Source organism: Panthera onca (assembly GCF_046562875.1).
Source record: "Panthera onca isolate mPanOnc1 chromosome E1 unlocalized genomic scaffold, mPanOnc1 haplotype 2 h2.Chr16_ul_5, whole genome shotgun sequence".
In the NCBI taxonomy this organism is placed as follows: Eukaryota; Metazoa; Chordata; class Mammalia; order Carnivora; family Felidae; genus Panthera; species Panthera onca.
The window spans coordinates 353586-362439 of record NW_027675819.1 but is presented as its reverse complement, the minus strand read 5'-3'; positions in this window follow the sequence as shown (position 1 = coordinate 362439).

The following is an 8854-nucleotide window of genomic DNA, read 5'->3' as shown; positions in this document are numbered from 1 at the left end:
GCTTCTGGTTCCCTCACAGCCACAAATTCCCATGAAAAACTAAAAGAAGTACTAGATCAAAATCACAGGGAAAGAAACCCAACTAACAGGATACTTGGCAGGCATCTAAGAAAACCTTTAATTCACAGGAGATGGGATGAATATCGAAATTATTAGCATTATCACTTTATAGGGTAAGACTCTAGAATTTGCAACTTCACTTTTTGCTATTTAAAATGTATTGAGCATTGACAGTGTGGGGTTGAAGTACTTTATGGCACACTCATCATCTTTGCCTTTGGGTCTTCCATTCCTTAAATAACGTGCATTTTTAAAAAACATGACGGTGCATGACGTCATAAAAGGATTATGTGAACACACACTGAGACCTTTTATGGTGAAATTTTGTAGGTACACTGTGTTTTATTTACTTCATGGTAACTGATGACTACATATCTGGGTAAAATGGAGGACTTTATGTGAAAATGAAATGAAAAGCTATATATCAAATCATATTTGTAATCCCCTAACTCTTGGCCTGTGTAGTCTGAACTCTATAGTGACAGCCATGTAATGACCACCGGGATCAATTACAAGCAAGTTGCCTTGGAATTATAGTGCAACTATAATTTTCATTTTTCACACTGATGTAAGGAAACAGTAACATATGCTGTGCAAGAAAACCATTTAATGCTTGTTGAAAAATAATTTCTATTTGGTTTTGTAACATATTTCTTGAAATATCTATTTCTGATAGTTTGTAGTTTGACTAAAGCACACAGGCAGTTTTAAATGCTTGTGATTGGGGTTATCTATATTGTTAAATTTTAAGGGGCGCCTGGATGGCCCAGTCGGTTAAGTGTCCGACTCGGTTTTGGCTTAGGTCATGATCTCACAGTTTGTGAGTTTGAGCCCCACATTGGGCTCTGTGCTGATGGTGCAGAGCCTGCTTGGGATTCTCTCTCTCTCCCTCTCTCTGCCCCTCCCCCACTTGCTCTGTCTCTTTCACAAAAATAAACTTAAAAAATTTTTTTAAAAATCCACTTAATGAGACTATCCAAGAATAGTTAGCATGTGAAAAGAAAATTATAGGTCAGTTAACATGATTGTGTTCCTTGCGATTGCTGCCATAGTGCTGTCTCTCTAAACTTTTGCACAGAGAAGACATTTTCCATCAGCTGTGTATTTTCTGACAATACACGGGAGAATGCTCACAGAATAGAAGCATTTAGAAAGCAACATTTAGGAGATTTAACAGCCTTCAGGCAAAATCTCCACAGTAAATTCTTTATCAGTGTCCCTGAAAAGAGCTTTGTAAGAAAAAAAAAATTTCGCAATTCATTGTGGGTTTTTTTTTTTTTTTCTATTAGTTGGGTTTTCCTGTGACTCATACAATTGGCATGATTTCTTTGGAGAGATCACAGTGCTGGGTGTGTAAATATCATTCGGTGGCCAATGAAGAGATTGGTTAGGAAAAATGTTAATGGATCTATGCTCAACTTTGCTTCTCCTGACCCTTATAATCCCCCATTGTGACAGAGGTTGCTAATTGTGCCCCCATATGTGTTTTCCTCTTCTCACATAGTCAGAACTCCTAATTTCCCGTTGGACACATGGCTGCCTGGAATAGATACTATGTCTCCAAGCTTCTCCTAGGCTGCCCTGTCCATCTTGTAGACAGATGTGAATGGAAGAGGTTCATACCACTTCCATCGCGTGCCATTTAAGAAGGGAGCATGCCTCCCCTCTCCCCTTCCTTCTTCAGGTAGGCCGACTGTAGAGACAATAGCTAGAACTTAAGCAGACCTCACGGAACAGGATGGGACCTGAGGGATTGTGGTAGTTATCTATTGCTGCATAATAAATTACCCCACGATTTAGCAGCTTAAAACCACAAACGCGATCTTGCAGTTTTTGCGGCATGTTAGCTGGCTTCTCCCAAAGTGCGGAAGCCAAGAGAGAGCCAGGAGGAAGCTGCAATATCTCTTGTGACGTAGTTTTGTACGTGTCACGTCAGCATTTCCACCATACTCTATTCGTTGTTAAGCAGCCCGCTACAACTAGTCCACATGCAAGAAGCGTGGACCAGATGCCACTTTTTTTTTTTAAATTGTTTTAAATGTTTACGCTTTGAGAGAGAGAGAGACAGAGACAGAGTATGAGTGGGGAAGGGGCAGAAAGAGAGAGAGGGAGACACAGAATCTGAAGCAGGCTCCAGGCTCTGAGCTGTCAGCACAGAGCCTGACGCGGGGCTAGAACTCATGAACCTAGATGCCACTTCTTGAAGGTATGAGCGCCCTGGTAGATAAAATTGTTGCCCCTGCCCATCCCCCTCTCCCAAAGGCACCCATGTTCTAATCCCCAGAACCAGCGGATATGTTACCTGGCATGGAATGAAGAATTTTGCTGATGTAATTAAGGGCAGAAACAGGGAAATTTCATGGATTATGTGGATAGCCTTAATACAATCATAAGGGGGTCAGAGTGAGAATAGGAAATGTAATGATGGAAACAGGTCAGTGTGAGGTTGCCACGAGTCAAGGGATGCAGAAGCCTCTAGAAGCGGGAAAAGGGAAGGAGTAGATTTTCCTTTAGAGCCTCCAGAAATGCAGCCTTTGTAAGGCCAATTTTGGACTTCTGACCTCCAGAAATGTAATACATTGTTGTTGAAGTTTGTGGTAAGTTGTTACAGTAACAAGAAACTAATACACCAAAGAACTTGTGGACATAGTTCAAAACTGCCACAGTCCACCCTCTGGTCACTCCTTATTCCTAGTTCCCTCACTTGCAACAAGTGCTCCCCCTTCCCAAGGACCCCGGGTCTTATCTCATTATAGCATTCACTCAAAGTCCAGAGTCTTGTCCTCTAAATAGGTCCTGGGGCAGAGGAGTCTTCTTGGATATAGTTCCTTACATTTGGCTACTTGAGTATAGTGCCTCTTAATCTGAAGTCCTGTGAACTAAAGGAAAAAGCTATAATGCTCTCTTCCTGCAACAACCAATTAAAATGGCAGGACAGATAGGGTAACTGTTATAGACATTCCAGTTTCAAGGGGCAGAAAACAGGTTTGCAGAAGCCCCCAGTCCATAGCAGTTCTGAAAGTCACTTGGGTATAGGCTGGCAGTTCCATATGAAAGGCCTGGGAATAATTCTCCATGGATTTTCATTCTATCTTCTAGGCTTTTGGTTTTACCCTTTAAGCCATCTTTATTCCATTAAAGGTAGCATATATTTACATGGAAATAGTTTTCTCAGCCTGCTTCCTGCTTATAGAGCTTGAGGGTCCAAAGACCTCTTTCCTTTTCATGCTCTGACTCCTTCAGCCCAAGCTGGCAGTGTTTCTGACAATTACAATACTCTTTTAAAAAAATTATGAATCTCCTGCAAATCTTAATTGGGGTTCAGTCCCATAAAATAAAAGCCCTACCCATAAATATCTTTGAGCTAAATCTTTTGCTACCTCGGGCTTCTGCAGAAGGACAAAAGCCTTAAGCTTCTTAGAAGCCATATTATTTGAATGAGAGGATCCAAGAAGCATAACCTTAAAATCTTTTGAGAGTCTTTTGCCTGTGATATCTCCCTTAAGCCACCACTGGAAAAAATGCCAGTGGAGCAGTAAAATAGAAGACTGTGTCCTTGCAACTATGGTTAGCAATATTCACCCTTGAGTGACCATCTCTGAACCTCTTGAATGTGAGAAATAAAATTGTATCTTGCTTAGGCCACTGTTATTTAGGGATTTTCTGTTAGGTGAAAGAATCTAATCCTAACTACTATACTCTTGGTGCTATTTGGTGAGCGTCTCTGAAACTGACTAATACAGTAACTAACTCATCAATAGACTCAGTACTAACAAACTACAAGTGCTCAAGATTGTGAAGCGTCCACAATCTGGTGATCAGACAGACTGAAACCATTATAATCCTTACACGTTAGAAGTTGATGTCTTATGAATAGATGGAAAATGGGCTCAGCTCATTAATAGAGGTGGACTGTAAACAGTGTGTGTGGGTAGGTGGGGAAGTAGGGAATGGAGGGTGGGGTGTTTACAAAAATAAAAGACATGGTCTCAGCACTCATTACTTACAGACTGTTTAGGGAGATAAAACACATACATGTTAAAATACTAAAGAATACTAAAAATACTAAAGAATACTAAAGAATGCCTACACAACAGGATTTGAGATATAAATGGGCACAAGTATCTCTGAAGTAATTAAATGTTTTAACATTTTTTGAGCACTGCATAAACATTTTTGAATTATCACAATTCTGAACGAATGAGAAAACTGAGGCTTAGAGAGCTTAGTTTGCCCCACTGCATACAGTAAATAATTAGGATAATTGACTCAATAATTGAATTTGCATAGATCCAGCTCTAAAGCCCACGCTGCTCACCACAATGTTAACAACGGAGAGCTCAGGTTGGCTCAATCAATGTGAATTTTACCTTTTTGAAAATTTACCTTTACACCTCAAATCATGAGCTTTAGAGGGAAAATATTTGCAAAACGCTCTCCGCTTGACAGAACATTACGACTCTAGTGTAGCAAAAACCTTAAAAATGATTAATTTCACTGTCTTGGATTCGTACAACGTTTTAGCGACATAATATTTGGGGCAAGCCGTGAAAAATCGCTTTGTTGTCTTTTACCAGTAACATTTCATCTGCAGCACGCACACACACAAGAAATTGATCTTCGAAGAAACACAAAGCATCTCTTCCCAAAGAGAGCGTTAGTCCTCTGAAGGGCAGCCTGGAACAGATTTCAGCAAAGTGTCGGGACAAAGAGCTCTGCGCTGTTGTCCGGTACAGAGCGGTAGAAACCAAGAAGGATGGAATGTTTTCGAAGGCAGGGCGGGAAGTATTCAAAGGATGGATACAGGATAATCCTGAAAAGATGTCAGACTGGGGCGGGACACTGCACCAGGGAACGAAGACAGCTGCAGGAAGGGTAGGGAGTGCGGGATGGACGGCGAAATCCAGGTGCCGGGAGGACAGCGCGCGGGGAGGAGCTCGCGTCTGGGCCGCCGAGCGGGGCCGGGTGAGGTCACAGGCCCTTGTGAGGTGGGGTGGAGCCGCGGGGCCGCAGCGCCGTCCAGTCGGCGCGGAGGCGGCGGCGAGCTCAGCCGCTCCCGGCTGCCCCGGAGCCCCTGCGCGGTGGCGGAGGCGGTGGCGGTGGCCGTGCCCTGGGTCCCGCGCTCTTCCAGCGCGGGCCTCTCAGTGGGCGGAGCGTCGGCCTCGGTCAGGTGACCTGGGGGCGGGGCTTCGTCGCGTGGGAGCCCGGGAAGGCGGCGCAGCGAGAGCGCCGGGCCACGCGGGGGGCTGAGCGGCCTGCAGCTAGGACCTTCGGATCCCGTTGGGCTAGGGCCTAGGCCCGTGAGGCGGGAGGACGGGGACACCCTTGGGAGCCCGAGGGGGTTCACGGTGGGACACCCCCCCCCCCTCCCGGGGGGACACAGGTGGAGAGGCAAGACTTGCCGAGGAGCGTGCCACCCGGTGCGAGGGACAAAGTAGAACAATTACGGAGATGGACGAAGGTTCCAGAAGGGGCAGCGATGTGACTGGGCGGGCCGGGCACTAAAGGGGCAGACGCGGCTGGATCCCGTGGTGCCTCGGAAATGGTGGTGGTTCTAGAAGGGTGGAGGTCATGGTGGCTGGGACGCTTCCCTGCTTCTTGAGCAAACCCTCAGACCTCTAGTAGAGCACTTGTTTTCATCTGGTGAGTGGTTTAACGTGTTCACAGGTCTACTCACTTTCTTCGCCAGAAGGCTAAACGAGCAGGGCCTGTTGGAATGTTCCACAGCACAGGTTCTTCCATGAAGTGGAAGTTCAGTCAGTATTGTTAAAGGTGGTAGTTGGGGGTGGTGCCGGTCATGTGTGAACGTTAAGGGCAACAGGTGCGGTGAAGAGGTGTCTGCAGTTGCTGTTAATGGACGTTTGCGGTCATCGCTGCAAGGGAAGTGAGGGAGGAAGTGAGGGGCGGTTTGGAAGGGAACCCAAATGGAAAGAGTAGAAAGTACTTTGCAGAAGTGGTGGGTGATGGGAGGGAAGCAGATGTGGAGGTGGTGGTAACTCAGCAAGTGAGAAAGTGCAGTTGTGAAAGCGCAGTGCAAACATCAGAGCGCTAAAAACAAAATAAAGTTAGATTCTCCATATTTCTGCCTAGCTGTGCCTCTGGGTTTACTAAGCAGCAGTGTAAATTTAGTGAAAGTATCCCTGGATTTGGGAGTCAGGGACCTGAATTTTGCTACTATTTTGTGTACGTTGTGTGAGCAAATCACAATCTTTCTGTGTATCAGCTTCCTTATATATAACTAAGGTATTGGACCAGAAAGATTTCTTTTTTTTTAAATGTTTATTTTTGAGAGAGAGAGTACAAGTGCGGCAGGGGCAGAGAGAGAGGAAGACACAGAATCTGCAGCAGCCCCCAGACTCTGAATTGTCAGCACAGAGCCCGATGTGGGGCTCGAAACCCCCCGCCCCGTAAGATCATGAGCTGAGCTGAAGTCAGAAGCTTAACCCACTGAGCCACTCAGGCACCCCTGACCAGAAAGATTTCTGAAATCATCCTAGCTCTGTTGTGGATTCTATGATTTCATGTAACAATAAGCACTCCTCCCCAACTTCATTTACGGCTTTTAAAGTTTGTTTATTTAAATTTCAATATAGTTAACATAAAGTGTTAGTTTTAGGTGTACAATATTCAGCAATTGTATACATTACTTAGTGCTCATCATAAGTGTACTCTTAATCCCTTCAGCTATTTGACCCATTCTCCACCCACCTCCCCTCTTGTAACCATTAGTTTATTTTCTATAGTTAAGAGTGTTTCTTGGTTTGTCCCTTTTTTTCCCTTTGTTTCATAACATATGAGTGAAATCTTGTGGTATTTGTCTTTTCTGACACATTTCACTTAGCATTATACTGTCTAGCTCCATCCGTGCTGTTGCAAATGGCAAGATTATTCATTCTTTTTTATGGCTGAGTAATATTCCAGTGTGTGTGCTTGTGTGTGTGTGTGTATATGTATACCACCTCTTTATCCATTCATCTATCAATGGATAGATGGGCTGCTAACACTTGAGCTGCTTCCAAAATTCGGCTATTGTAGATAATGCTGCAGTAAACATAGGGGTGCATATAGTTTTTTGTTTTTTTTTGTTTTTTTTTGTTTTTTTTTTAATATATGAAATTTACAGTCAAATTGGTTTCCATACAACACCCAGTGCTCATCCCAAAAGGTGCCCTCCTCAATACCCATCACCCACCCTGCCCTCCCTCCCACCCCCCATCAACCCTCAGTTTGTTCTCAGTTTTTAACAGTCTCTTATGCTTTGGCTCTCTCCCACTCTAACCTCTTTTTTTTTTTTTTTCCTTCCCCTCCCCCGTGGGTTTCTGTGATGTTTCTCAGGATCCACATAAGAGTGAAACCATATGGTATCTGTCTTTCTCTGTATGGCTTATTTCACTTAGCATCACACTCTCCAGTTCCATCCATGTTGCTACAAAAGGCCATATTTCATTTTTTCTCATTGCCACGTAGTATTCCATTGTGTATATAAACCACAATTTCTTTATCCATTCATCAGTTGATGGACATTTAGGCTCTTTCCATAATTTGGCTATTGTTGAGAGTGCCGCTATAAACATTGGGGTACAGGTGCCCCTATGCATCAGTACTCCTGTATCCCTTGGATAAATTCCTAGCAGTGCTATTGCTGGGTCATAGGGTAGGTCTATTTTTAATTTTCTGAGGAACCTCCACACAGCTTTCCAGAGCGGCTGCACCAATTTGCATTCCCACCAACAGTGCAAGAGGGTTCCCGTTTCTCCACATCCTCTCCAGCATCTATAGTCTCCTGATTTCTTCATTTTGGCCACTCTGACTGGCGTGAGGTGATATCTGAGTGTGGTTTTGATTTGTATTTCCCTGATAAGGAGCGACGTTGAGCATCTTTTCATGTGCCTGTTGGCCATCCGGATGTCTTCTTTAGAGAAGTGTCTATTCATGTTTTCTGCCCATTTCTTCACTGGGTTATTTGTTTTTCGGGTGTGGAGTTTGATGAGCTCTTTATAGATTTTGGATACTAGCCCTTTGTCCGATGTGTCATTTGCAAATATCTTTTCCCATTCCGTTGGTTGCCTTTTAGTTTTGTTGGTTGTTTCCTTTGCTGTGCAGAAGCTTGTTATCTTCATAAGGTCCCAGTAATTCACTTTTGCTTTTAATTCCCTTGCCTTTGGGGATGTGCTGAGTAAGAGATTGCTACGGCTGAGGTCAGAGAGGTCTTTTCCTGCTTTCTCCTCTAAGGTTTTGATGGTTTCCTGTCTCACATTCAGGTCGTTTATCCATTTTGAGTTTATTTTTGTGAATGGTGTGAGAAAGTGGTCTAGTTTCAACCTTCTGCATGTTGCTGTCCAGTTCTCCCAGCACCATTTGTTAAAGAGACTGTCTTTTTTCCATTGGATGTTCTTTCCTGCTTTGTCAAAGATGAGTTGGCCATACGTTTGTGGGTCTAGTTCTGGGGTTTCTATTCTATTCCATTGGTCTATGTGTCTGTTTTTATGCCAATACCATGCTGTCTTGATGATGACAGCTTTGTAGTAGAGGCTAAAGTCTGGGATTGTGATGCCTCCTGCTTTGGTCTTCTTCTTCAAAATTACTTTGGCTATTCGGGGCCTTTTGTGGTTCCATATGAATTTTAGGATTGCTTGTTCTAGTTTTGAGAAGAATGCTGGTGCAATTTTGATTGGGATTGCATTGAATGTGTAGATAGCTTTGGGTAGTATTGACATTTTGACAATATTTATTCTTCCAATCCATGAGCAGGGAATGTCTTTCCATTTCTTTATATCTTCTTCAATTACCTGCA